At 54.8% G+C, this 26,187-nt stretch overlaps 1 protein-coding gene across 2 annotated transcripts in view; it reads right to left on the bottom strand.

Moving 5' to 3' along the window:
• The window catches only part of LOC142499872 (CD151 antigen-like), a 54,602-nt gene extending 39,886 nt beyond the window's left edge, over positions 1-14,716 (bottom strand). Inside the window, exon 1 of one of the 2 annotated variants that reach the window (XM_075609893.1) lies at positions 14,593-14,716. The gene's annotated coding sequence lies outside the window, so the exon portion shown is untranslated. Of the gene's footprint in view, positions 1-7,642; positions 7,708-14,592 lie in introns of those variants that run through there. The other variant, XM_075609895.1, reaches the window with a different exon arrangement.
• Between the last annotated feature and the right edge of the window lie 11,471 nt (positions 14,717-26,187).

Here is a 26,187-nt window from a genome sequence, read left to right as displayed (position 1 = left end):
GCCGCACTCCCCTGCTGATCCTGGTGACACAGTGTCTCCCTGCCGCACTCCCTCGCTGATCCTGGTGACACGGTGTCTCCCTGCCGCACTCCCCTGCGGATCCTGGTGACACGGTGTCTCCCTGCCGCACTCCCCTGCGGATCCTGGTGACACGGTGTCTCCCTTTCGCACTCCCGCGCTAATCCTTATCTACCTTGTATCTGCATGTAATCTAAGGCTAAGGCCCCGCTGCCAGAGTCAGCGCGCCCGCACTGCATACAGGCGGGGCGCTGACATACACAGACCGCGATATGCGGTCTGTAGGGAGCCGGAGCGGGAGGTGGGCGGGAGTGGGAGGTGTGAGCGGGAGGGGGGGCGTGGCTTGAGCGGAGGGACCCGCTACTCTCCCCCCCCCCCTCCCTCCACGGCTCGGGCTGGAGCTGCTGATTGAAGGTAAGCAACACAAACACGCAGGCACTCATACACACACACACAGACAGACAGAGGCAGGCACTCACGCACTCAGACACACACACACACACACACACACACAGACAGAGGCAGGCACTCAGTCACACACATACACACAGACAGGCACGCACGCACTCAGACACACACACAGACAGGCACTCACGCTGCTGTCACACCACACTCCTCCCCGCTCCCCGAAGCCTCTCCTCCTCCCGAAGTCTCCCCTCCCCATTGGCTTACAGCCACACCACGTGACGCGTCAATGCTAGGGAACACCATTTTCTTGTGTCCCATAGCGGCTGACGCACCACAGCTTGTAGTGCGCTGTGCCGCCAGGGGGGACCAGGACCGGCTCGGGAGGATTCCCCTGCTGGTGGGGAAATCGCGTGTGGCCGCCCGCGCCAACGAGCGCAGCGGGACCGAGGCCTAATGGTTGATGTTGCATTCTCAGAAATCTTCCCTATAATATCAATGTGCGCTGCTTCTGCACTTTCTGAATCACTGAGGTGTCGGCAGAACCAAAAGTTTTTTCGTAATCTACAAATTCTAAGCTGAGTGGGAGATCGTATTCAATACGTCAGGAAATCACTTCTTGTACAACTTGGATGTGGGGTGTTGTGTTGTATCCACTGCAAAATCCTGTGTGTTCTCTAGAAACATGTGTGTGTGTGTGTGTTTGTGCTACTGTGTTTATCACTGAAGACATTAGGAGATCTAATTATCACTATAATGGTGTCCCAATCAGCGCAAAATCTTTGAAGAAGAGACCTGTGAGGTTTGGAAAGCTTTGTACACATTAAAGAAGAGACCTGTGAGGTTTGGGGAGATCAGTACAGGCAAAGAAGAGATCTGTGAGGTTTGGGGAGATCTGTACAGGTGAAGAGAGACCTGTGAGGTTTTGGAAAGCTCTGTACATATGAAGAAACGATCTGTGAGGTTTGGGGAGCTCGGTACATAGGAAGAAGAGACCTGTGAGGTTTGGGGAGATCTGTACAGGTGAAGAAAGACCTGTGAGGTTTTGGAAAGCTCTGTACATATGAAGAAATGATCTGTGAGGTTTGGGGAGATCGGTACATAGGAAGAAGAGACCCGTGAGGTTTGGGGAGCTTTGTACATATGAAGAAGAGACCTGTGAGGTTTGGAGAGCTTTGTACACTGGAATGTGCGCTTATAAAGAATTATAACGTTGGTTAAATGTTATTACAACCTACAACAAATGTACACTTCTTCAGGACAATTACAGCTTCTTGAACCTTAAAGTACATAGCCTTTAACCACTTATTGTCCTGGATAATCCCAGTGTTGTTTATTTCCTCTGGTTTAGCCCCAATTTGCAGCTGGAGGAACTGTGATAAATTGGTCCCAAAATGACAGGCACCTACTTTGAAAAAGAACTATGTACAAACAGATTCTAAAAGGATGTCTCCTATATATACAGGATACGTATGTATGTATGTACAGTATGTATGTATGCATGTATGTACAGTATGTTTAACCCTGCTTCCCCCCTTCCCCCAGACTCTACGGTGGTGTCTAGGGTACATGAGGGCAGATTACATGCGGTGTGGTGCGTACCTGTGAGGAACAGGAGGGCCTGAGCTTCCCGCGATGTTGTGGGGGAGCCAGGACCGGGCTTCTGGGGTGGTAGCCTCCATGATCTCTTAGTGGTGCAGCGCCTCCATCTTCTATACTCCCAGGAATATGGGACAGGACCGGTATAGAAGAGCCCCTTCGGTCCCAGGGTAATAGCTTCCAACTCACAGTCTTTGGTACAAAGGATAGTCTCTTTATTGGCAGATCAGCAACTCCCAAAGGTAGGGGCGTCCAGCAGCCGCAACAACAACAGCAGAGCCTTGCTAATTACTCCGCTCTCCTCCCACACAGATAATTCCTCCTCTCCTTCCCTCCAAGTCTCTCCTCCGACAGGATGGTCTGGGGCCTCAATACCCCGCGGCCCACCTCCGAGGTTATCCTCGCGGTGGGGATTGGATTCTCCCCATCACCCCAGGCAGGGGGGTGAGGGGCATTGGTCCACCAGGTCTATAACGCTATCAGCTCTACTCAAAGTGGCTGAGTCTCTCCACTCCTTGGACCGATCTGCAGGACTCACTACTCAGACATGTCCCACGGCAGACTCTCGGCAGAACTCCTGGGCAGAACTCCTCACTTACAGAAGTTCCCTGCTAAATATAGAGCTAGCCCCACCTCTCGTGATGTCAGCAGAATCTCCCCTCTTGCTCACGCCTGCAGCAGAGTCCAGGCCTGCATCTACCACTCAGGGCAGGGCTATGAAGGGGGAAAAACCATGATGATTACTGGTGCCTGATCTTAACAGGACTTACCACAGTAGAAGGGAGATAGGTATAGCCTGTGCTGTTTACAGGGGGCTACACTCTCTCTATGGTGGAATCCAATGGTCCCCACTTGGACCTAGTTTTAGCAGACCCATCCTGAGGTGAACCACCTGGGAAACAGCACACATAAACATTGTCATAATACATGGCATAATGAGGTAGTTCAGTATAAGTACAACCGGGTACTCTCAACATGGAGAACCCTACAGATAGTGCTTTGGATCAGGCTTTCTTACCCGCCGTCCATTATGATCCGTGACGGTCACAGCGAATGATTGGACCGGCCCATGCTAAGGCTTGTATGTAACACCGTGCATGTAGATACATCTACCTATGCTCCATATGCGTACTAATTCGCTAATCTTATCCTCATTGTGATACCCTCCCTGACCAAACTTGGTCCGAAGGTATTCCTGGACTGCCTCCCTGAGCCAACTGTCTCGGTTCTCTTCAATTTCCCTCATGATGGGCTAAGGCACATAGGGATACTCATACCCGTGGGACTGCCGGTATCTAGCGACTATGGCCCGGGCAGCTCGACTTAGTTTGGTGAGTTTGCGGTGCCCTGCCCTGCTCGGCAGTACCCAAAATACAGGCTCTTCTGGAGCTACTTCGTCGTACAGAATACTGGGGCCTCGAGGTACAATAAGTTTCTGTTCTATCTCCCGGAACCGGTGATCTAACTCATCCTCCATCTCCTGCGGAGTGAAAGAACCAGCCGCCCACCAATGGTCTACTACATTATTCTTAATTAATAAGAACCGTGTACGGTCCATCCCCTCGTGGTATCCGGTGAACAAAGGCACCCACCATTTGTCTCGGTGTTCGTACTCTGCGGAATGACTAGTGCGTTCTACATCAGACTCTACCTGAGATGATACACCGGACGTACCCGCATCAGTAGATCGCGAGCAATCTCTCCTCCCCTTGGCATTATAATACTTAGTAGGGTTCATTTTGTGCACCACTTTGCTGGTAGACCCAGCCTCTACTGGAGTGTGAGACCCACGGGCCCTCCCTCTAGCTGCAGGAGAAAACGGCACAGGGTTAGGCACAGGTATAACACTCGAATACGGTATCTCCCCATCAGACCCTTCATCACTCAACTCCCAATCCCGCAAGTCCTTGGAGTATTTGGGGTATTTACATAACTTATCCCTGGTAGGTCCCGGTGGCACCACTCGTGACGGGGCAGTGGCCGAGGCAGTGGAACTATGGGCCGGGGTTGGGGGAACGTCCAGGGCATTGTCCAGCAAGCGGGTGATACCACGCCCAATGAACATTTTCTTAGAGGCACTCTCCGCCATACTTCTGGCTTCTCGGGAGGGACCTCGACTCTGTAGGGTAGCCAGGGCAATGGCTGAGTCCATGCTTCGAGAGGAGAACACTCCTCCAGGCCTTCTCTTTCCGGTGGAACCGGAAACGACGTCATCAGGATCGCCCGCAGAATCTCCACCCGCTCCGTGGTCACGCACCGGAAGTGCGTCGAGGACCTGCAGAGGCGGTGGCGGAGCATCCGGTACACAGTCGAACAAGTAGGCCTCAAGCCTCTCTTTCTTGTTCGCCGGGGTTGCGGTCTGCGCCTGGCGGGAGTAAGGGGGTGGTGGAGTCTCCTTACCACTCCGCTGCTTTTTGATGACATCGAGCTCCTCTAGGATCGTCTCGGTCTTCGTCTCCGTTTCCGCCGCACTGGGAGTCACCACGGCGGTGGGACTCTTACGGGCCTCCGGCCGCACCAGCGCTCGCCGTCGGATGGTTTCCGGACTTGTCTGTTCTCTCTTGATGCCTTTGGGGTGGTTCACCGGTAGGCGCATCACCGCCGATGTCACGCCAACCTCTTCCTCCGAGGAAATCACGATCGGTTCCTCCGCTAGGGAGTCACCTGGTTCTTCGGCGATACAACCAGTGGGTATAGGTACAAAGTAGTCTCGCTCTGGTACCTCCACTGCGGTCGCACTCTTCTCTGTTGCCAGCTCGCTCAGTTCAATAGCGGGCTGAGCCTTGGTTCCTCCCGCTTGGGTGTAACGGGGAACCAGGGCAGTCTTGTCTTTGCCTTCCGCCACCTCCGTCAATGTTCCCGGAGAGGCACCCCGCGGGGTTCCGAACAAAGGCCACGGCTCGTTCGGCCAAAGGTAAAACGCACCACATTGAGGGCATCGGGCCCTGGTGCTTGGTACCGCGCCCGGTATCCCGCAGTGAACGCACAAACACCGGATGTATTCGTGTTCAGCTACCTCCACTACCAGTAGGCCTCCTGGTAATTGGTAAATGGAAGTATTCATCTCAGACATGGTTCGCTCAGGGTTGGAACAGCTCAGTGTTTCAGCTCCTTGCTCCTCAACTGCCAGACAAAAGTGAAGCTCTTCGCTCTGGCTTCCGGTCCCTCCCTTCGCTGGGGAGGACTCTCCTGATTGGCTCTCCTTGTGCCCCCTCCCTCTGGTGGAATCCAGAGGCGGGATCTTTTCTTCTTCAGCGTGACGTGGCCTGGCTTTCTGACCAGTCACGGCACAGGTGGGCTTTCTGCTTTCGCACCGCTCCGCTCCCCTTGCAAAGAATCCGGGTTTGGCGCCAGATTATTACACATTTCCAGCCACACTTAACTGTGCATGATATGTCTTGTATATAATATATACCCTGTTCATTTATGTAACTGTATTTGTAACCATGTATTATCTGTCTTAACTCTGTGCCCAGGACATACTTGAAAACGAGAGATAACTCTCAATGTATTACCTCCTGGTAAAATATTTTATAAATAAATAAATAAATAAATAAACATTCTCCTTATAGTCTCTGTGCACGACGCACGTGCTTGCTCCAGGCTTAGCGGGTACCGCTATTGTAGATCACTTTTCTTGCTCCGCGGAGCACATGTAGGGATGGACGCCATCTTGGATGAGTCCTCCAAACGCCCATGTGCCCTATCCTCAGTGTCTAACGGGTATCTCGTACCTAAACACTGACTGACTTCCAACTGTGTGCTCTGCATTCTGTTTCTCACTAAATTGAGGTGGATTTTACCCCAGGCTCAGCGGAACTCCTCTCCTCCATGCACTGTACTCGATGTCTACCATGCAAGTGCTCTGTGGTGCGTGTGTGCCGGTGATAGCTAGGGTACCTCTCTTCTAGGTACGGGCGTCTCCTGCTTTTGGCCACTCATAGCGTGGGCCATGGTCCCTGGACTGGTTAACAGGCTGACCCCCCCAGTTGCCTCACGCTACCTGCCTCAAGGGACTCGGTCAGCTCTAACTATTCACCCTTCCTACGCCACCTCCTATGGGCGCCCAAGGTGTACTGTGCGAGAGTCTGCGCTCTCCTGACTACCCTCAGCATATGCAATTGCGCCCATCCTTCTCCAACACTTGCACGGAGAGTGCATCTCACTCATCCCGTTCCTGCTCTGACATACATCTCAGCAGCACCTCCAAATGTAACCCTGCTTCCCCCCTTCCCCCAGACTCTACGGGGGTGTCTAGGGTACATGAGGGCAGATTACATACGGTGTGGTGCATACCTGTGAGGAACAGGAGGGCCTGAGCTTCCCGCGATGTTATTGGGGAGCCAGGACCGGGCTTCTGGGGTGGTAGCCTCCATGATCTCTTAGTGGTGCAGCGCCTCCATCTTCTATACTCCCAGGAATATGGGACAGGACCTGTATAGAAGAACCCTTTCGGTCCAAGGGTAATAGCTTCCAACTCACACACAGTCTTTGGTACAAAGGATAGTCTCTTTATTGGCAGATCAGCAACTCCCAAAGGTAGGAGCGTCCAGCAGCCGCAACAACAACAGCAGAGCCTTGCTAATTACTCCTCTCTCCTCCCACACAGATAATTCCTCCTCTCCTTCCCTCCAAGTCTCTCCTCCGACAGGATGGTCTGGGCTGGGGCTTCAATACCCCGCGGCCCACCTCCGAGATTATCCTCGCGGTGGGGATTGGATTCTCCCCATCACCCCAGGCAGGGGGGTGAGGGCATTGATCCACCAGGTCTATAACGCTATCAGCTCTACTCAAAGTGGCTGGGTCTCTCCACTCCTTGGACCGATCTGCAGGACTCACTACTCAGACATGTCCCACGGCAGACTCTCGGCAGAACTCCTGGGCAGAACTCCCGGGCAGAACTCCTCACTTACAGGAGTTCCCTGCTAAATATAGAGCTAGCCCCACCTCTCGTGATGTCAGCAGAACCTCTCCTCTTGCTCACGCCTGCAGCAGAGTCCAGGCCTGCATCTACCACTCAGGGCAGGGCTATGAAGGGGGAAAACCCATGATGATTACTGGTGCCTGATCTTAACAGGACTTACCACAGTAGAAGGGAGATAGGTATAGCCTGTGCTGTTTACAGGGGGCTACATATGTATGTATGTATGCATGTGTTTGTGTGAGAGAGAGAGGACCGACACTAAAAGGGATTAATACACAGATTTATTGTGCTCAGAGGCGACTTGTCGTATTATCCTGGTTTACAACCATTGTTTCCTTTCCAGACATGAAGAATAAATAGTTACATCTGGCGGTGTCTCCAGAGTCCGTTAGAACGTGTATCATTGGATCCCCGTGCAGATAGGAGATTAGAGCAATGTCCGGCTGCAGGGGGGATTCCTCAGCGCCCAAATCATTATTCTCTGAGCACAGTGACGTGAGCCATACATCGATGGAGGCTCCACGTCCCGACAAATATAGACACGCTGCATTGTATGGTGCTACTAAGTAACCACACGGGGTAATCCTGAATGTTTATATTTGTAACCCCTTCAATGCCGCAGATGCAAGGGCTTCACAATACGTTGCAGGCCATATCTGGCGGTGAAGAAGTTAAAATGATCCCACCCCGTATTACCTTATCTCACAACCAGGTCACTGCTGCGGTATTCTGGCGGTAGCTTTGTTTGGGCTGCACGGTCCCGGCTTTTAAAGAGAATTGAGCAACAGCTTTGTATGTTTATAAATAAGAACCCAAGCACATTCCACTCACAAATATGTCATCTCCTCCATCTCCCCCATTTCCCCATATATGGCTCCTCTGCAGCCTGTGTGTGTGTTGGCTGCAGACTGTATTGTATCAGTAACTTTATTTTCTTCTCTTAAACATCTGCCCAGATGGGCCTCCAATATATTGCAACCAGGGACTTAACCCACTAACTGCCAGAGGGGCCGTCACTGCCTGCAATGGTGCCACTTTCACGCCCACTGCAGACAAGCACTTCTCTCCCGAAGCATCATACACAGGCCACAACTTGGGTCCATAATGAAGAGGTGGGAAATATGAAGACGTTAGCCACGTAACGTGTGACGCACGGAGAATGCGGCACTGTGACGTTCCCTGTGCGTAAATATACAGTGCCACGGCTTCCCCCCAATTCCTGATATTTACCTCATTACGGTGTAATTGCATTTCTCTTACAGAACGCCTCTATATTCTTCCTGTATATGTATACTGGACCGTACCCCACCCTGATGTATACTCCGTCCCACTATGAGCAGCCAATCCTCAGGATCAGGAAACGCGTTCTGCATCGGGCTGTGCATGCCTGTCCCTATTTGTATGTCATTCTGTTTATGTCACTATCAGAGCACTGAACCCCCGTTGTACAGCGCTAAGGAATACGTTGGCGCTTCACAAATAAACGATACGAATAATTGTATTTCCTACGTGTATTTTGCTGCCTCTTTGTATCTACTATATATTTCTGAAAGCACTGTATGTCTGCGTCCCTAGCGGCAATCTCATTGGTCCCTTGGCCCGCCCGCCCCCGCACACCTCTCATTGGGCTCACACACTCACACCACCCCCTTGGCCCGCCCCCCACACCTCTCATTGGCCTGAGGCGGAGTGACGGGCCAAAGGTCCAAAAAAAAAAACACACACACACACATCTCTGTCCTCTCCCCCCCATCACACTCACCTCCCCCCCTCCCTGGTGCTCACCTCCCTCCCGCTCCACTCCCTCCCCGGGGGGGGGGGCACACGTGCCCACCTAAGACGCGCCCGGAAGCCGCTCCACTCCCGCACTCACCTCCCTCCCGCTCCACTCCCGCACTCACCTCCCTCCCGCTCCACTCCCGCACTCACCTCCCTCCCGCACTCACCTCCCACTCCACTCCTGCACTCACCTCCCTCCCGCTCCACTCCCGCACTCACCTCCCTCCCGCACTCACCTCCCGCTCCACTCCCGCACTCACCTCCCTCCCGCTCCACTCCCTCCCGCTCCACTCACCTCCCTCCCGCTACACACCACTCCCTCCCGCTACACACCACTCCCTCCCGCTCCATTCCCTCCCCGGCGGGGGAACAGGCAGGCTGCCACGCGGCGCCTAAGATGGCGGACCCCCTTCCTCCCTCGCGCTCCATTCCCTCCCGCTCCACTCCCTCCCGCTCCATTCCCTCGCGCTCCACTCACCTCCCTCCCGCTCCATTCCCTCGCGCTCCATTCCCTCCCGCTCCACTCACCTCCCTCCCGCTCCATTCCCTCGCGCTCCACTCCCTCGCGCTCCACTCCCTCGCGCTCCACTCCCTCCCGCTCCACTCCGTCCCCGGCGGGGGAACAGGCTGCCACGCGGCGCGTAAGATGGCGGACCCCCTTCCTCCCTCGCGGCGCCGAGTGAGAAGATGGCGGCGGCCGGAAGTACAGGTAGGTGTCGCGTGTGTCGCTCCCCCCACCTCCCCCCCACCTGCGGCGCCGCACGAAACTGAGAAAGGGCGCATCACGGGACTGGTGTGTGTGTGTGTGTGTGTGTGTGTTTACACAGCCCCCCCCTCCTGTACACAGCCCTCCCTCCTGTACACAGCCCCCCCCTCCTGTACACAGCCCCCCCCTCCTGTACACAGCCCCCCCCTCCTGTCCACTGCCCCCCCCCTCCTGTCCACTGCCTGCCCCCCCCTCCTGTCCACTGCCCCCCCCTCCTGTCCACTGCCCCCCCCTAATGTCCACTGCCCCCCCCTCCTGTCCACTGCCCCCCCCTCCTGTCCACTGCCCCCCCCTCCTGTCCACTGCCCCCCCCTCCTGTCCACTGCCCCCCCCTCCTGTCCACTGTCCCCCCCCTCCTGTCCACTGTCCCCCCCCCTCCTGTCCACTGTCCCCCCCTCCTGTCCACTGCCCCCCCCTCCTGTCCACTGCCCCCCCCCTCCTGTCCACTGCCCCCCCTCCCTGTCCACTGCCCCCCCCCCTCCTGTCCACTGCCCCCCCCTCCTGTCCACTGCCCCCCCCTCCTGTCCACTGTCCCCCCTCCCCTGTCCACTGCCCCCCCTCTCCTGTCCACTGCCCCCCCCCCTCCTGTCCACTGCCCCCCCCTTCTGTCCACTGCCCCCCCACGCTCCCCTTCCCCCCCCGCTCCCATTCCCCCCCCCGCTCCCCTTCCCCCCACCCCCCGCTCCCCTTCCCCCCCTCCCCTTCCCCCCACCCCCCGCTCCCCTTCCCCCCACCCCCCGCTCCCCTTCCCCCCCTCCACTTCCCCCCCCCGCTCCCCTTCCCCCCCCCCCGCTCCCCTTCCCCCCCCCGCTCCCCTTCCCCCCCCCGCTCCCCTTCCCCCCCCGCTCCCCTTCCCCCCCCGCTCCCCTTCCCCCCCCCCGCTCCCCTTCCCCCCCCCGCTCCCCTTCCCCCGCTCCCCTTCCCCCCCCTCCGCTCCCCTTCCCCCCCCTCCGCTCCCCTTCCCCCCCCTCCACTCCCCTTCCCCCCCCCTCCGCTCCCCTTCCCCCCCCCCCCCGCTCCCCTTCCCCCCCCCCGCTCCCCTTCCCCCCCCCCGCTCCCCTTCCCCCCCCCCCGCTCCCCTTCCCCCCCCCGCTCCCCTTCCCCCCCCCCGCTCCCCTTCCCCCGCTCCCCTTCCCCCGCTCCCCTTCCCTCCCCTCCGCTCCCCTTCCCCCCCCTCCGCTCCCCTTCCCCCGCTCCCCTTCCCTCCCCTCCGCTCCCCTTCCCCCCCCTCCGCTCCCCTTCCCCCCCCCTCCGCTCCCCTTCCCCCCCCGCTCTGCTCCCCTTCCCCCCCCGCTCCGCTCCCCTTCCCCCCCCCCTCCGCTCCCCTCCCCCCCCCCTCCGCTCCCCTTTCCCCCCCCTCCGCTCCCCTCCCCCCCCCCCTCCGCTCCCCTTCCCCCCCCCTCCGCTCCCCTCCCCCCCCCCTCCGCTCCCCTTCCCCCCCCCTCCGCTCCCCTTCCCCCCCCCTCCGCTCCCCTTCCCCCCCCCTCCCCTTCCCCCCCCCTCCGCTCCCCTTCCCCCCCCCTCCGCTCCCCTTCCCCCGCTCCCCTTCCCCCCCCCTCCGCTCCCCTTTCCCCCCCTCCGCTCCCCTCCCCCCCCCTCCGCTCCCCTTCCCCCCCCCTCCGCTCCCCTTCCCCCCCCTCCGCTCCCCTTCCCCCCCCCTCCGCTCCCCTTCCCCCTCCCCCTCCGCTCCCCTTCCCCCCCTCCGCTCCCCTTCCCCCCCTCCGCTCCCCTTCCCCCTCCCCCTCCGCTCCCCTTCCCCCCCCTCTGCTCCCCTTCCCCCCCTCCGCTCCCCTTCCCCCTCCCCCTCCGCTCCCCTTCCCCCCCCTCTGCTCCCCTTCCCCCCCTCCGCTCCCCTTCCCCCTCCCCCTCCGCTCCCCTTCCCCCCCCCATCCGCTCCCCTTCCCCCCCCCCCTCCGCTCCCCTTCCCCCCCTCCGCTCCCCTTCCCCCCTCCGCTCCCCTTCCCCCCCCTCCGCTCCCCTTCCCCCCCCCTCCGCTCCCCTTCCCCCCTCCGCTCCCCTTCCCCCCCCTCCGCTCCCCTTCCCCCCCCCTCCGCTCCCCTTCCCCCCCCTCCGCTCCCCTTCCCCCCCCTCCGCTCCCCTTCCCCCCCGCTCCCCTTCCCCCCCCGCTTCCCTTCCCCCCCCGCTCCCCTTCCCCCCCGCTCCCATTCCCCCCACCCCCTGCTCCCCTTCCCCCCCCTCCCCTTCCCCCCCGCTCCCATTCCCCCCACCCCCTGCTCCCCTTCCCCCCCCTCCCCTTCCCCCCCCTCCCCTTCCCCCCCCTGCTCCCCTTCCCCCCCCTCCCCTTCCCCCCCCCTGCTCCCCTTCCCCCCCCCGCTCCCCTTCCCCCCCCGCTCCCCTTCCCCCCTCCGCTCCCCTTCCCCCCCCCCGCTCCCCTTCCTTCCCCCCCCCGCTCCCCTTCCCCCCCCGCTCCCCTTCCTTCCCCCCCCCGCTCCCCTTCCCCCCCCCGCTCCCCTTCCCCCCCCGCCTCCCCTTTCCCCCCCCCCGCTCCCCTTTCCCCCCCCCCGCTCCCCTTTCCCCCCCCCCCCCGCTCCCCTTTCCCCCCCCCCCCGCTCCCCTTTCCCCCCCCCCCCCGCTCCCCTTTCCCCCCCCCCCGCTCCCCTTTCCCCCCCCCCCGCTCCCCTTTCCCCCCCCCCGCTCCCCTTTCCCCCCCCCCCCGCTCCCCTTTCCCCCCCCCCCCGCTCCTCTTTCCCCCCCCCCCCGCTCCCCTTTCCCCCCCCCCCGCTCCCCTTTCCCCCCCCCCCGCTCCCCTTCCCCCCCCGCTCCCCTTTCCCCCCCCCCCCGCTCCCCTTTCCCCCCCCCCCGCTCCCCTTTCCCCCCCCCGCTCCCCTTCCCCCCCCCCCCTCTTCCCCCCCCCCCCCCCTCCGCACCCCTCCGCCCCCCTCCGCCCCCCTCCGCCCCCCTCCGCTCCCCTCCGCTCCCCTCCGCACCCCTCCGCACCCCTCCGCTCCCCTCCACCCTCCTCCGCTCCCCTCCACCCCTTCACCCCCCTCCCCTCCACCCCTTTCCCCTCCACCCCTTTCCCCTCCCACACTTCCACCCCTTCCCCTCCCACACTTCCACCCCTTCCCCCCCTCCTCTAACCCTTCCCTCCCCCTCCTCTAACCCTTCCCCCCCCTCTAACCCTTCCCCCCCCTCCCCTAACCCTTCCCCCCTCCACCCCTTCCCCCCTCCTCCACCCCTTGCCCCCTCCTCCACCCCTTGCCCCCTCCACCACCCCCTCCTCCCCTTCCCGCCGCCCTTCGCCTTCCTGCCCGCCTTACCGCCTCCCCACCCCCGCCTCTGCCTTTCACCCGCCCTTACTCCGGCCGCCTCTGCCTTTCACCCACCGCCTCACAGCCGCTGCACGCACTCAACAGACACCCGCCACACTCGACACATACCTGCCGCCACACAAACCTGCTGCCTCCTGCCCCTACGCACCGACATCACTGACCCACCGCCTCACACCCTAGCAGGACCCCCACTCACACACAGCACTCACAACCCACGCGCCACCCGCCGCCTCACACCCTAGCAGGACCCCCACTCACAGACAGCGCTCACAACCCACGCGCCACCCGCCGCCTCACACCCTAGCAGGACCCCCACTCACAGACAGCACTCACAACCCACGCGCCACCCGCCGCCTCACACCGTAGCAGGACACCCACTCGCAGACAGCACTCACAACCCACGCGCCACCCGCCGCCTCACACCCTAGCAGGACACACACTCACAGACAGCACTCACAACCCACACGCCACCCGCCGCCTCACACACGCTCACACCCTAGCAGGACACACGCCTCACATTTTTACATCACTTATGGCACCAAAATATACATTGTACTGTGGTGTGGTTACAATAAACCATTTTTATACAACATCGTATTCATTTTCTTCCATCTTTCTTTTCAATATTATTATCCAACCTTTACAACAAACAGTCACCTATTGTTCCACAATTTATAAATAATACTACCTATTACGCATTTACATCCCGGGCAACGCCGGGTCTCTCAGCTAGTGAATAAATAAGACTGAGCGTTTGTGAGATACAGTGACTTCTGCTTCTCATTGAGCCGCTGGGAAATACCCCACTTTACATGTGTTATTCTGGTCGGGCTTTGGGAGGAACTCACTTCCCCGTTCAGCACTCCTGGGAGGGGGTGTATACGGATTTATATTCAATGATTGTAGTGCTGTGTGTGTATGTACTGTATGTGTGTACTGTATTTATGTACTGTGTGTATGTATGTGTTTATGTAAGTAATGTATGTGTATATGTACTGTATGTGTGTATGTATTTATGTACTGTGTGTATGTATGTGTTTATGTAAGTAATGTATGTGTATATGTACTGTATGTGTGTATGTATTTATGTACTGTGTGTGTATGTATTTATGTACTGTGTGTGTGTATGTATGTGTTTATGTGTGTATGTATGTACTGTATGTGTGTGTATGTATGTGTGTATGTATTTATGTACTGTGTGTGTGTGTATGTATGTGTTTATGTGTGTATGTATGTACTGTATGTGTGTGTATGTATGTGTGTATGTATTTATGTACTGTGTGTATGTATGTGTTTATGTGTGTATGTATGTACTGTATGTGGGTGTGTATGTATGTGTGTATGTATTTATGTACTGTGTGTATGTGTTTATGTAAGTAATGTATGTGTGTATGTACTGTGTGTGTGTGTGTATGAATGTGTTTATGAATGTATGTATTTATTTATATAGCGCCTGTGTGACCTAAGGTTATGTAACCCTCTCTTTGGAGACTACTAGTGCTGTAAAGGGGTCAATGCCTTAAGGGGTTAACTGGATGGGATCTCCCAGGGTTTGCCCCTCCCCTTTCTACCTAGTAACCAGTGATGTCATGATAGGGAGCACAGAGTACGCAATGGAGACTGTTTTAAGGTGAAATTAAAATAAGGCTTTATTGCCTGTTTCCTTAAATAGCACCTCAAACATATGGAAACAACAAAACAACAAACGCCTCTCCCTGTGTAAGGGCTAACTTACTTCCCTGTCCCTTTCTCCAGGGCTGGAGGGATATTCCCATTACCAGCCTAATCCCCAAAGTCTCAAGAGATACCTTAAAGCCGGTGGCCCTTCATGTCAGTCTCTGGTAGGTTCCTGGGTCCCCTGTGTCCAGGAATATAGGTCTCTGGGTGTCTTGATCTCAGCACAGCCTTTGTGCTCAAGACTGTGTCTGTGTGCAGACATCTCTGCTTTCCTGCGTCAGCTCCAAATGTCAGCTCAGGAATCTCTCTTCCTGTCTCAGAACAGGCTATTTCACAAAGCTGTGATTAGCAGGTGGGGATGATTGCACCAGCAATTGACCAGCACACTGCTGGATTAGAGGCAAGCCTGTAAACAGGGATAAGACCCTGTTACATACCTCCCCTGTTTGTGGGAAGCTCGGGCTTACCATGGCTGAAGCCCATCCTTTCACTCTCATTTGAGATCTCTGTGACCCGAATGAGCGTGGATGGAGGAAGAGAAACCTCAGGGTGAGAGCTACTAGAGTATGAAGTTCGGTATACTATTGTTTGCCACGAGTTGCTGTCAAGTACCACGTATGTTGATCCCTGTAGAGTGCTGTAGACGGCTGTCTATAAAGCTCCTTATTATTGTATGAGTGGATGGAGGAAGAGAACCCTCAGTCCTGCTGGGATTGGAGCCCTTTCTCCAGTTTATTCGTGTCTCCTCCCGAAGGTGCTTGAGGTCAGCACTCAGTCGCTCGTGGAGGACTTTTTCCATGGACTCCAATTTAGCCCTAAATGTCCATTCCTTGCAACCCTTGCTCAGGTCTTGCAAAGCCTCCGTCTGCTTACTTTTTCCACTCAATGCATTTGCCAATTTAGCTTCTTTGGAATTTAGTTGCGATTTACATATATTTCCAGAGGAGAATGTCCTATCTTTTCAGCTTCATCAGATATGGATTCTTCTGCTTTTGATTCTGCACTCATACCTTTTTTGTTGCCTGCTGGACAGCTGAAGGATTAGCTAGTGCTTGCTCAGGCGGTTCAAACTTTGCTGTCTCGTTTTTCAGTTGAGTGGGGTCCCCAGCTTCCACTGTACTCTTGTCTTCGTGGGCTTTCTTCACTGAGGGATACCGACACTTTGGTAGGGCCAATAACTTTTTTTGTAGTGGAGCCACCTGTACTTTACTGGTCCACGGAGCCTCACTCTGTTTCTTGAGTGCATCCTGCAATTCTCCTCTCAGGGTCTTTATCTCTTCTCTGTGCTTTCTCTGAGCTTGCTTCCACGTCTCCTTCATTATATTGTGAAGCACTATGAATGTCTTTGCTCGGGCCGCAGCTACTTGTTTCAGTTTCTGGACCTTCTTGTGCTCCCTCTTGTACAGAGTCACTTGGCCTCTAAGCTTGTCCTCCAGCGATGCTCTGGTGATGCTCAGGGTAGCCTTCAGTTCCTCATGCTGCTCTGCGGGGGGGGGGGGGGGGGAGGGGGGGACTGGGTAATCAGACGTTCCTGCAGCACTTGTATTTCCTTAGCAGCCTGCAGATTTTCTTCCTGCAGAGATCACTGCTTCTCCTCGGCATTCTGGAGGTGTGTATGTAGACCTTGCAGTTGGTTCTGCAGTCGGAGCTCTGCTTCAAACTTCTCATCTTCCAACAGTTTCTTTATTTTTTCAAGCTTGTGCAGCTTTTCATTCTTTTTATTGACATGGTTTGTCATATCAGAATGTTCTTCTTTCAGTCTTAAATTTTCTCTTTTTGCAGTCTCTGTAATATTCAGGGCCTCCTTGTAGACCTCCTTCCATTTACGCACTTCTGCTTTGAGAATGACAGTCTCCTGGCGTGAGACTTCCATCTCTAGATTGAGGGTCTGAAGCTCCTTCTGAGAGACTTTGAGATCCATATTAAAACTGAGGATAGTTTTTTTGAGAGATGTCCAGCTCCTCAGTGAGACTGTGGTTCCTTTATAGAGACTTCCAGTTCTGTGCGGCAACTGCTGATCTCTTGGTGTGAGGCTTCCAGTGCTGTGCGGAGAGTATGAACCTCCTTCTGGGATATGTCCACCTCTGTCTGGACACTGTTGACCTCCTGGTGTGAGGCATTCAGTTCTATGGGAAGAGTTTGAACCTCATTCTGAGAGACTTCCACCTCTCTATGGCACTTGCGAACCTCTTTCTGAAAGACTGTAATCTTCTTCAGTGCCTCCTCATATTTCTGCTTCAGATTAGCAATCAGTCTATCAGATTTGCTCTGTTTTTCATCCATGGCGGTAATAGTAGCGTTTGCTGTATCTAGATCTGTCCTTAGATCCTCCAAGTCTGTCCCGGATTCAGAGTAAATTGCGAGAACAGTCTTCTGTAGCTCAGCATTATCTTCCCTCTCCAGTTTCAATTGTTCCCGGAGCAGATCACAGTCATGCCAGGCAATTTTCAGGGCCTCTTCAGGGCTGGTCAAGGGATCGTCATTCATTGATTCCGGCTCCGCTTCCCTGTTATGGTTGGTTGAGGGTTTCTCACTATTAGCACCGGACAGACACTTCTTTGGGGTACACGACTTCTGCCTTGGGCCCTCTGGATATTCGGTCATCCGCGGGACGAATTCTCCATTATCTAATAGGATGCAGGGCAACTCGGTCCCCCTTTTCCTCCTTGGGATCTGCAGATGTTTCTGTTCCTTCCACGGTAAGTGAAGACCCTTTTTTCTTTTTCCACCTTTTTGTTTTTGACGACTCCGTCCCATCAGGAATACTGGGGTCTCCGTATTTATTTGAAACTTCAGCAGCTTCACTGTATCCGCCATGTTTTCCTTGCAGTTGCGTTAGGTGGCGTAAATAATCAGCGATCTGCTATTCCCGCTCTTCCTCCTGCCGATCACATTCGTCATCATAGAGAGCGGTCTTTTCGGTTCGTAGCGAGTTCAGGCATCCCCACCATCCTTGGGGTGTTTTGTGGGTCGGTTCGGGTTCCCCGTAAGAGATGTCTTCCTCCTTATCGGACCGGAAAAGCTTCATTACAGGATTCATTACAGGAATGCCGCATCTTGTCCTCCATTTTGTTGGCTATCAGGTGTATTTTTCTTCCTGACCTCAGGAGGCGCTATTACCGCTGTTGCCACTGTATTTGCTAGAACCTCAAATTGTGGTAGCAGGTGGGCAGACTTTGCTTGTAGAGTTCGTAGCTCTCACAGGTGTCTCTGTAGACTTTTTCTTCTTCTTTACTTTGGCATGTTTTACAACATCAGCAGTACTGTGCACACATCTTTCTCATCAGTGATACTGGATGTGCAGTTGCTAAGTAAAACTTCTGTACCTTCCTTGGGTCCACAGCGCATTGCTTGCTGCTGCACTTCCTTGGCTCGTTGAAAAAAATAGTCCTCTGGCTGCTGCCCTTTTTCTGGGGCCACGTAGGGGCCATCCTCATCACCTGAATAAGGCCTGAAGGGACACTGCGCCATGTGGCTGGGCTCTTTACACGAGGAACACCTTTTCTCCCCCCTTCTTGCAGAGTCTGTATTTGACTTCAGCTTGGCGGCCATTTTAAATTCCATGGGGGGTTTTTTTTTTCAGCAGTGGTGGGGTAGACTCTGGTCACAGCATCAGTCCCTTGTGTGGGTCATCATCTGTGGCAGTCCTCCCCGGCCAACTGTGGCATTGTGGCTGTCTTCAGTGCAGTGTAGCTTTCCTGCCTGGGTGTGTAGCCCCTTAAATCTGGTCACTGCTGCATGTGTTTTGTTGCTCAGGCTGTTATCAGGAACTATGCAGGCAAAAGCATAACAATGTTCACAGGCAGTCTCCGGGGACACTTTGAACTTCAAAGGCCACCTGTCATCCCACCTCTGACACCATATGTAAGAGACGTGTTCAGAGATACGCAATGGAGACTGTTTTAAGGTGAAATTAAAATAAGGCTTTATTGCCCGTTTCCTTAAGTAGCACAGCAAACATATGGAAACAAAAACAACACAAAAACGCCTCTCCCTGTGTAAGGGCTAACTTACTTCCCCAGGCCCTTTCTGCAGGGCTGGAGGGATAATCCCATTACCACCCTATTCCCCAAAGTCTCAAGAGATACCTTAAAGCAGGTGGCCCTTCGTGTCAGTCTCTAGTAGGTTCCTGGGTCCCCTGTGTCCAGGAATATAGGTCTCTGGGTGTCTTGATCTCAGCACCCCTTTGTGCTCAAGACTGTGTCTGTGTGCAGGCTTCTCTGCTTTCCTGTGTCAGCTCCAAATGTCAGCTCAGGAATCTCTCTTCCTGTCTCAGAACAGGCTATTTCACAAAGCTGTGATTAGCAGGTGGGGATGATTGCACCAGCAATTGACCAGCACACTGCTGGATTAGAGGCAAGCCTGTAAACAGGGATAAGACCCTGTTACATTCCTCCCCTGTTTGTGGGAAGCTCGGGCTTACCATGCCCGAAGCCCATCCTTCCACTCTCATTTGAGATCTCTGTGACCCGAATGAGAGTGGATGGAGGAAGAGAACCCTCAGGGTGAGAGCTACCAGAGTATGAAGTTCGGTATACTATTGTTTGCCACGAGTTGCTGTCAAGTACCACGTATGTTGATCCCTGTAGAGTGCTGTAGACGGCTGTCTATAAAGCTCCTTATTATTGTATAAAAGTTCCTGGCGCCCACCTCTTTTATATCTGCTTATCCATGCCCAGCCTGCACCCACCCAGCACCCTGCCCCGGCCTGAGAGATTGGGCACTGCCAATGTATATACATAACTACACCCATGTCCAGCCTGCACCCACCTAGCACCCTGCCCCGGCCTGAGAGATTGGGCACTGCCAATGTATATACATAACTACACCCATGTCCAGCCTGCACCCACCTAGCACCCTGCCCCGGCCTGAGAGATTGGGCACTGCCAATGTATATACATAACTGCACCCATGTCCAGCCTGCACCCACCCAGCACCTTGCCCCGGCCTGAGAGATTGGGCACTGCCAATGTATATACATAACTACACCCATCTCCAGCCTGCACCCACCCAGCACCCTGCCCCGGCCTGAGAGATTGGGCACTGCCAATGTATATACATAACTACACCCATGTCCAGCCTGCACCCACCCAGCACCCTGCCCCGGCCTGAGAGATTGGGCACTGCCAATGTATATACATAACTACACCCATGCCCAGCCTGCACCCACCCAGCACCCTGCCCCGGCCTGAGAGATTGGGCACTGCCAATGTATATACATAACTACACCCATCTCCAGCCTGCACCCACCTAGCACCCTGCCCCGGCCTGAGAGATTGGGCACTGCCAATGTATATACATAACTACACCCATGTCCAGCCTGCACCCACCCAGCACCCTGCCCCGGCCTGAGAGATTGGGCACTGCCAATGTATATACATAACTACACCCATCTCCAGCCTGCACCCACCCAGCACCCTGCCCCGGCCTGAGAGATTGGGCACTGCCAATGTATATACATAACTACACCCATCTCCAGCCTGCACCCACCCAGCACCCTGCCCCGGCCTGAGAGATTGGGCGCTGCTAATGTATATACATAACTACACCCATGTCCAGCCTGCACCCACCCAGCACCCTGCCCCGGCCTGAGAGATTGGGCACTGCCAATGTATATACATAACTACACCCATGTCCAGCCTGCACCCACCCAGCACCCTGCCCCAGCCTGAGAGATTGGGCACTGCCAATGTATATACATAACTACACCCATGCCCAGCCTGCACCCACCCAGCACCCTGCCCCGGCCTGAGAGATTGGGCACTGCCAATGTATATACATAACTACACCCATCTCCAGCCTGCACCCACCCAGCACCCTGCCCCGGCCTGAGAGATTGGGCACTGCCAATGTATATACATAACTACACCCATGTCCAGCCTGCACCCACCCAGCACCCTGCCACAGTGTAAGGATTCTGCTCGATCCGTGCCGGGTTTTTCTGCCAGTTCAGGTTTTCCAGGCTGCCTGCTCTTTCTGCTCACTGTGGCCATTTTGGGTACTGGCAGCCTGCTGTATAAAGCTGCACTTCCTGGTGGGAGTCGCCGAGCAAAGTTCTGTTTGCTGCAGCTCCGTTTGTTCTTCGCTTCATGACCCCGACCTCGCAGCCTTCCACCTGCTCTGACCTTTTGCATGTCGCCTGGACTCTGCACCTGTGCCGCCTGCCCTGACCTTTTGCCTGGACTCTGCACCACTGCTGCCAGCCCTGACCCCTGCCTGCTTACCGACTACGGATACTCTTACAGGACTCTGTCCCCGGGCTCTGGTCGGTTATTCTGCTTCCCTACCTCAGCCCTGCGGGTCCGGTTCCTGATTCGAGATGAGAACCGTCACATTTTGCTCGGCCAAACATGGACCCCGCTGAGGTGGAGCGAGCCGTATCTCTCCAAGGAGAACTACTTGGAGATTATGAGACACGCTTCACCCTGGAAAACCAATAGCTAGCACTTATTTCAAGCTGACTTCAGGACATTTTTACCCTGCTGGACACACTCCAGGTATGTTCTACTCCTGCACTGCCCTTACTGGAAGCTTCTCCGGTGCCAGCCCCATCACCCTTTATGCCCAGAGAACCACGGATCCCGATGCCTCTGCGTTATGGAGGGGACCCTATTGCTTGTAGAGGGTTTCTGAACCAATGCGTCATTCAGTTGGAACTCCAGCCCTCCATGTTCAGCACTCACCGATCCAGGGTAGCCTATGTCATTTCCCTACTAACGGATGAGGCCCTGGCCTGAACCTTGCTGCGGAGACGGGCTGGAATAATGAAGCTCTGGTTGCAGCATTTTGGCAGGGGCTATCTGAGTGTTTAAAGGATGAACTGACTTGCTGGGATATTCCCAAAGATCTGGAGGAACTGATTGCCCTCTGTATCAGAATGGACCTCCAGATATAAGAACGGCAGACCGAGCAAGTCCAGTCTCCAAAAACCCCAACAATTCAGCTAGCTCCCCATGTCAACACTCCTCTTACTTCACCTCGCCCAGATGAGGAACTGATGCAATTAAGGGATACCAAATTACCTAAGCAGGAAAGAACAAGGAGACGAACCGGGGGGGGGGGGGGCTGTGTCTGTACTGTGAGCTCAAAGGTCACCGTTTCCGAGACTGTCCTAAATCTAGAAACCCCCAATTATTCTCAGGACATTTCTTCTATTCTTCCTTCACCACAACCATCATGGCTCCTCCTGCCAGTTTCACTCTCCTAGGGACCAGTATCCATCTTCACTCAGGGTTTTGTGGATTCGGAAGCCGCAGGAAATTTGAGGAACTCCACTCCATTCCTCTCGCACTAAGGAGATTCCACTAGCAGTAGTGGCCATTGATAGAAGACCCCTGATACCTGGGACCATGACCCATGAGACTAATCTGTTGCTGGTTTCGGTTGGGGTACTTCACAAAGAAACACTGGTCTTTTTATGTCATATGTTCTCCATCAAGTCCCGTAGTCCTAGGCCTTGCCTGGTTGCGGCATCACAACCCCAAAATCGATTGGACGAGCAGTCAGGTGACAGCCTGAGGACAACATTGCCATGGATCCTCCGGTGTCCCGCACCATCTCTGAGGTTCAGCTACCCATAGAGACTTTCTCATCATGCCTTCCAGTTTTCTACCAGGACTTTGCCGATGTATTCGACAAAAAAACAGGCAGAGGAGTTACCACCACACCGACCTTATGATTGTGCCATCGATCTACTGCCAGGTGCCATCCCTCCTCGAGGTCGCACTTACCCCCTTTCAGGATCAGAAACCAGGGCAATGCGGGAATACATTTCGGAGAACCTCCAGCGTGGGTTTATTTGCAAATCAAGTTCCCCCTCTGGTGCGGTTTCTTCTTCGTTTCCAAAAAGGACGCTTTCCCCAGGCCATGTATTGATTATAGAGGCCTAAATAAAATCACTGTAAAAAATCAGTACCCCCTACCCATCATCCCTGAACTTTTCGACCGCTAACGCAAGGCTACGATCTTCACCAAACTGGATCTTCGAGGAGCTTACAATTTAATTAGGATCAGAGAATGTGCTGAATGGAAGACGGCCTTTAATACCCGTGACGGCCACTACGAATACTTGGTCATGCCTTTGGGGTTATGCAATGCACCGGCCGAATGTCAAAACTTCATCAATTAGATTTTCCAGAATCTACTCGATTGATTTCTCGTGATATATCTGGATGATATCCTTATTTTTTCAAGTTCTTTGTCTGAACATCGGGCACAGGTTAGACAGGTACTCCGAAGACTTCGTAATCACTCCCTTTTTGCCAAGCTCGAGAAGTGTCACTTTGAACAGAAGAAGATTTCCTTCCTCGGATACTTCATCTCCTCCCATGGATTTGAGATGGATCATCCGAACGTATCGGCAGTGCTGGATTGGCGCCAAAGAGATAGAGCAGGGGCCCATCATTCCATCTTCACTTCTGCAACAGATTTCACAGGCTCAGTGTTACGCCGGTGCTGCCCGCAGACCAGACCCGTCCCCTGAGCTGAAGGGGGAAGTGGTAATACACACACCCGCAGCAAAGGGAGCGAGTCCGGAGTGTGGTATGAAGCGTTGTCAGGCCAGGTGTAGTAAGGTAGACAATACTTGCCGGTACCGGTTGTAGAGATAGAGTGAAGGATGCCTCGCCGAAGTCAGGGAGTGGAGAGTGGAGATAGGTCATTGTCCAAGCCATGTTCAAGGGATTAACAGAGTGAGCGTTGTCCAAGGAGTGCCGAGATCGAGAGCCAGAGGGGGTAGTCGTACGAGCCGCATCAGAACCTGTGAAAACACTGAGAGAATCCTGAAGTACTTCCATACAGAGACTATGTCGAGCAAAGACTGAGAGCAGAGAGGAGCTAGATAAAGCAGGAAGGTCCAATTAGGAACGGAGGCGGGACAGGAAGAGCTACAGGGAGACACTGCAGATTGGTGCAGGCATAACAGGCCAGGTGAGTCTTGTTGGTAACCTGAGTATGCCTGTGCAGTGTGCGGGGGCGGAGCCTGAGGTCCGGGGGACGAGAAGAAGAGTGTGCAGACTGAGCGTGCTCCGTAACTCATGTACGCGCGTGAACCGAGCCAGTGGATGGTGCAGGTGTGCGTGCAGGTGTGCGTGCAGGAGGGCGTGGGCGCGCCCGGCGCTGAGCATAGGAATCGCCGAGGGGAGTGATCCCGCGACGGCGGCAGGGGCGAGGAGCCGTGGAGGCCGGTAAGGCAGGTTTGTTTTGTGTGTCCAGGGGCTCCCTGCGGGAAGGGGGTGCTCTGTGTGGGGAGCATGGAGAACACCGATTCCTGACAGTACCCCCCTCTTCAGGAACGGCCTCAGGACGGTCCAAGAACGGTTTCTCTGGAAACTTTTTCCTGAAGGACTTAAGAAGGGCCGGAGCATTAATGTCCTTTGAAGGTACCCAGGATCTCTCTTCAGGGCCAAAGCCCTTCCACTGCACCAAGAACTGGAGCTGACCCCTGGATAGGCGAGAATCCAAAAGAGAGTGAACTTCATATTCCTCGTTATTTTGTACAGTAATGGGATCCGGTTTACGAGTCTGATCCGGAAAGAAGTGACTGGAGATAAATGGTTTTAAGAGGGACACATGAAAGACATTGGGAATCTTCATACTGGGTGGTAGCTGGAGCCGGAATAACACGGGATTGATTTGTTTGCAAATAGGGAAGGGACCCAGGAACTTAGGTGCCAGTTTAGGAGATGGTACCTTGAGGTGGATATTCTTAGAGGAGAGCCATACCAAATCCCCTGGTTTGTAACTGGGCGCCGAACGACGACGACGATCGGCCTGTAGTTTCGATCTGCGGGAGGAGTTGAGAAGGGTAGACTGAATCCTGGACCATGCGGTTTGGAGGGAAGAAATGCGTTCATCTGCGGCTGGTACTCCAGAAGGGATGTTGGGGATGGGAAGACGGGGAGGATGGAACCCATAATTTATAAAGAAGGGCGACTCCCGGGTGGACTCGTTTTTGGCAGAATTGACGGCATACTCTGCCCAAGAGAGGAGTTGAGCCCAATCATCCTGGAAATCGGATATGAAACATCTCAGGTACTTCTCCAGGGATTGATTGATTCTCTCCGTTTGTCCATTGGACTGAGGATGATAGGCGGAAGAGAAAGAAGAAGAGATGCCCAATCTCTTCGTGAAAGCTCTCCAAAATTTGGATACGAACTGAGAACCTCTGTCAGAAACAATGGACGAAGGGATCCCATGAATCCGGAAAATCTGCTCCGTAAAGATATCAGCAAGGGCGGGTGAGGTGGGTAATCCTTTAAGTGGAATGAAATGGGACATCTTCGAGAACCTGTCCACGACCACCAAGATAGTGTTCATTCCTCTGGACCAGGGCAACTCCACGATGAAGTCCATCGAAATGTGGGACCAGGGGCGGTCGGGAACTGGAAGAGGCTTTTGACGGAGAGTCTTGCTTTGAGCGCACGTGGGGCAGGCGCGGGTAAACTCCAGAATATCTTGAGACATCCTTGGCCACCAGAAATTCCGACGAATGAGATCAGTAGTCTTCTTAAAACCTGGATGACCTGCAGATTTAGAGGAGTGACCCCAAGACAGGACCTCTGGAACAAATTTGGAAGGTACAAAAAGTTTGTTGTCGGGAACGACCAAGTCCTTGGGAATGCGTCTCTGGGAGTGCAAAATCTTGTCAAGATTCTTGAAAGAAGACGTGGCGAGAATCCTCTCATGCGGAAGGATAGTCTCCAAAGATTCCTCTGGCCTCTCTTCAGAAGAATGTATACGGGAGAGTGCGTCTGCCTTTACGTTCTTGGTTCCGGGGATATAGGAAAGGTGAAAATCGAATCGAGAAAAAAAAACAGAGCCCAACGAGCCTGTCATGGACCAAGGCGTCGAGCGTTCTCTATGTAAAGAAGGTTCTTGTGGTCCGTGAGAATAGTAAACGGCTCTTTCGACCCCTCCAGCAGGTGTCTCCACTCTTGAAGAGCCATCTTCACTGCCAGAAGTTTCCTGTTACCCACGTCATAGTTCCTCTCGGCAGACGAGAATTTCTTAGAAAAATATGCACAGGGATGTAACTTATCCTGGGGCGTGGGTCTCTGAGAAAGAACGGCACCAGCGCCGCAATCAGAAGCGTCGACCTCCAGGACGAAGGGAAGTTCAATGTTGGGATGACGGAGAATAGGTGCGGATATAAAGGCTTCCTTGAGTGTCTCGAAGGCGGAGATGGCCTCGGATGACCAAGCAGAAGGATCAGCTCCTTTTTTGGTGAGCGCAGTAAGGGGTGCCACAATGGTGGAAAAACTCTGTATAAACTTACGATAATAATTAGCGAACCCTAAAAAACGTTGTATGGACTTGAGAGAGTTGGGTCTTGGCCATTCAGTGACTGCTTGAAGTTTACCGGAGTCCATCATAAACCCCTCATCGGAAATGATGTACCCCAGGAACGGAGTAGAGGTCTGATGAAAGGTGCACTTCTCCAGTTTGGCGTACAAATGGTGTTCACGGAGACGGGAAAGGACGTAGGAGGTGTGGCGTATATGGTCCTGGAGATCTTTGGAAAAAATCAGGATATCATCCAAGTATACAATAACAAAAATATTGAGTACCTTACGAAAGACGTCGTTGATGAAATCCTGGAAGACAGCAGGAGCATTACATAAGCCGAAAGGCATTACCAGATATTCGTAGTGTGCACTACGCGTGTTGAAGGCCGTCTTCCATTCATCCCCCTTCCTGATGCGCACCAGGTTATAGGCACCACGTAG

The sequence above is a fragment of the Ascaphus truei genome, chromosome 7 (genome assembly GCF_040206685.1).
Source record: "Ascaphus truei isolate aAscTru1 chromosome 7, aAscTru1.hap1, whole genome shotgun sequence".
Lineage (NCBI taxonomy): Eukaryota > Metazoa > Chordata > Amphibia > Anura > Ascaphidae > Ascaphus > Ascaphus truei.
This window is presented reverse-complemented; position numbering and strand designations above follow the sequence as displayed.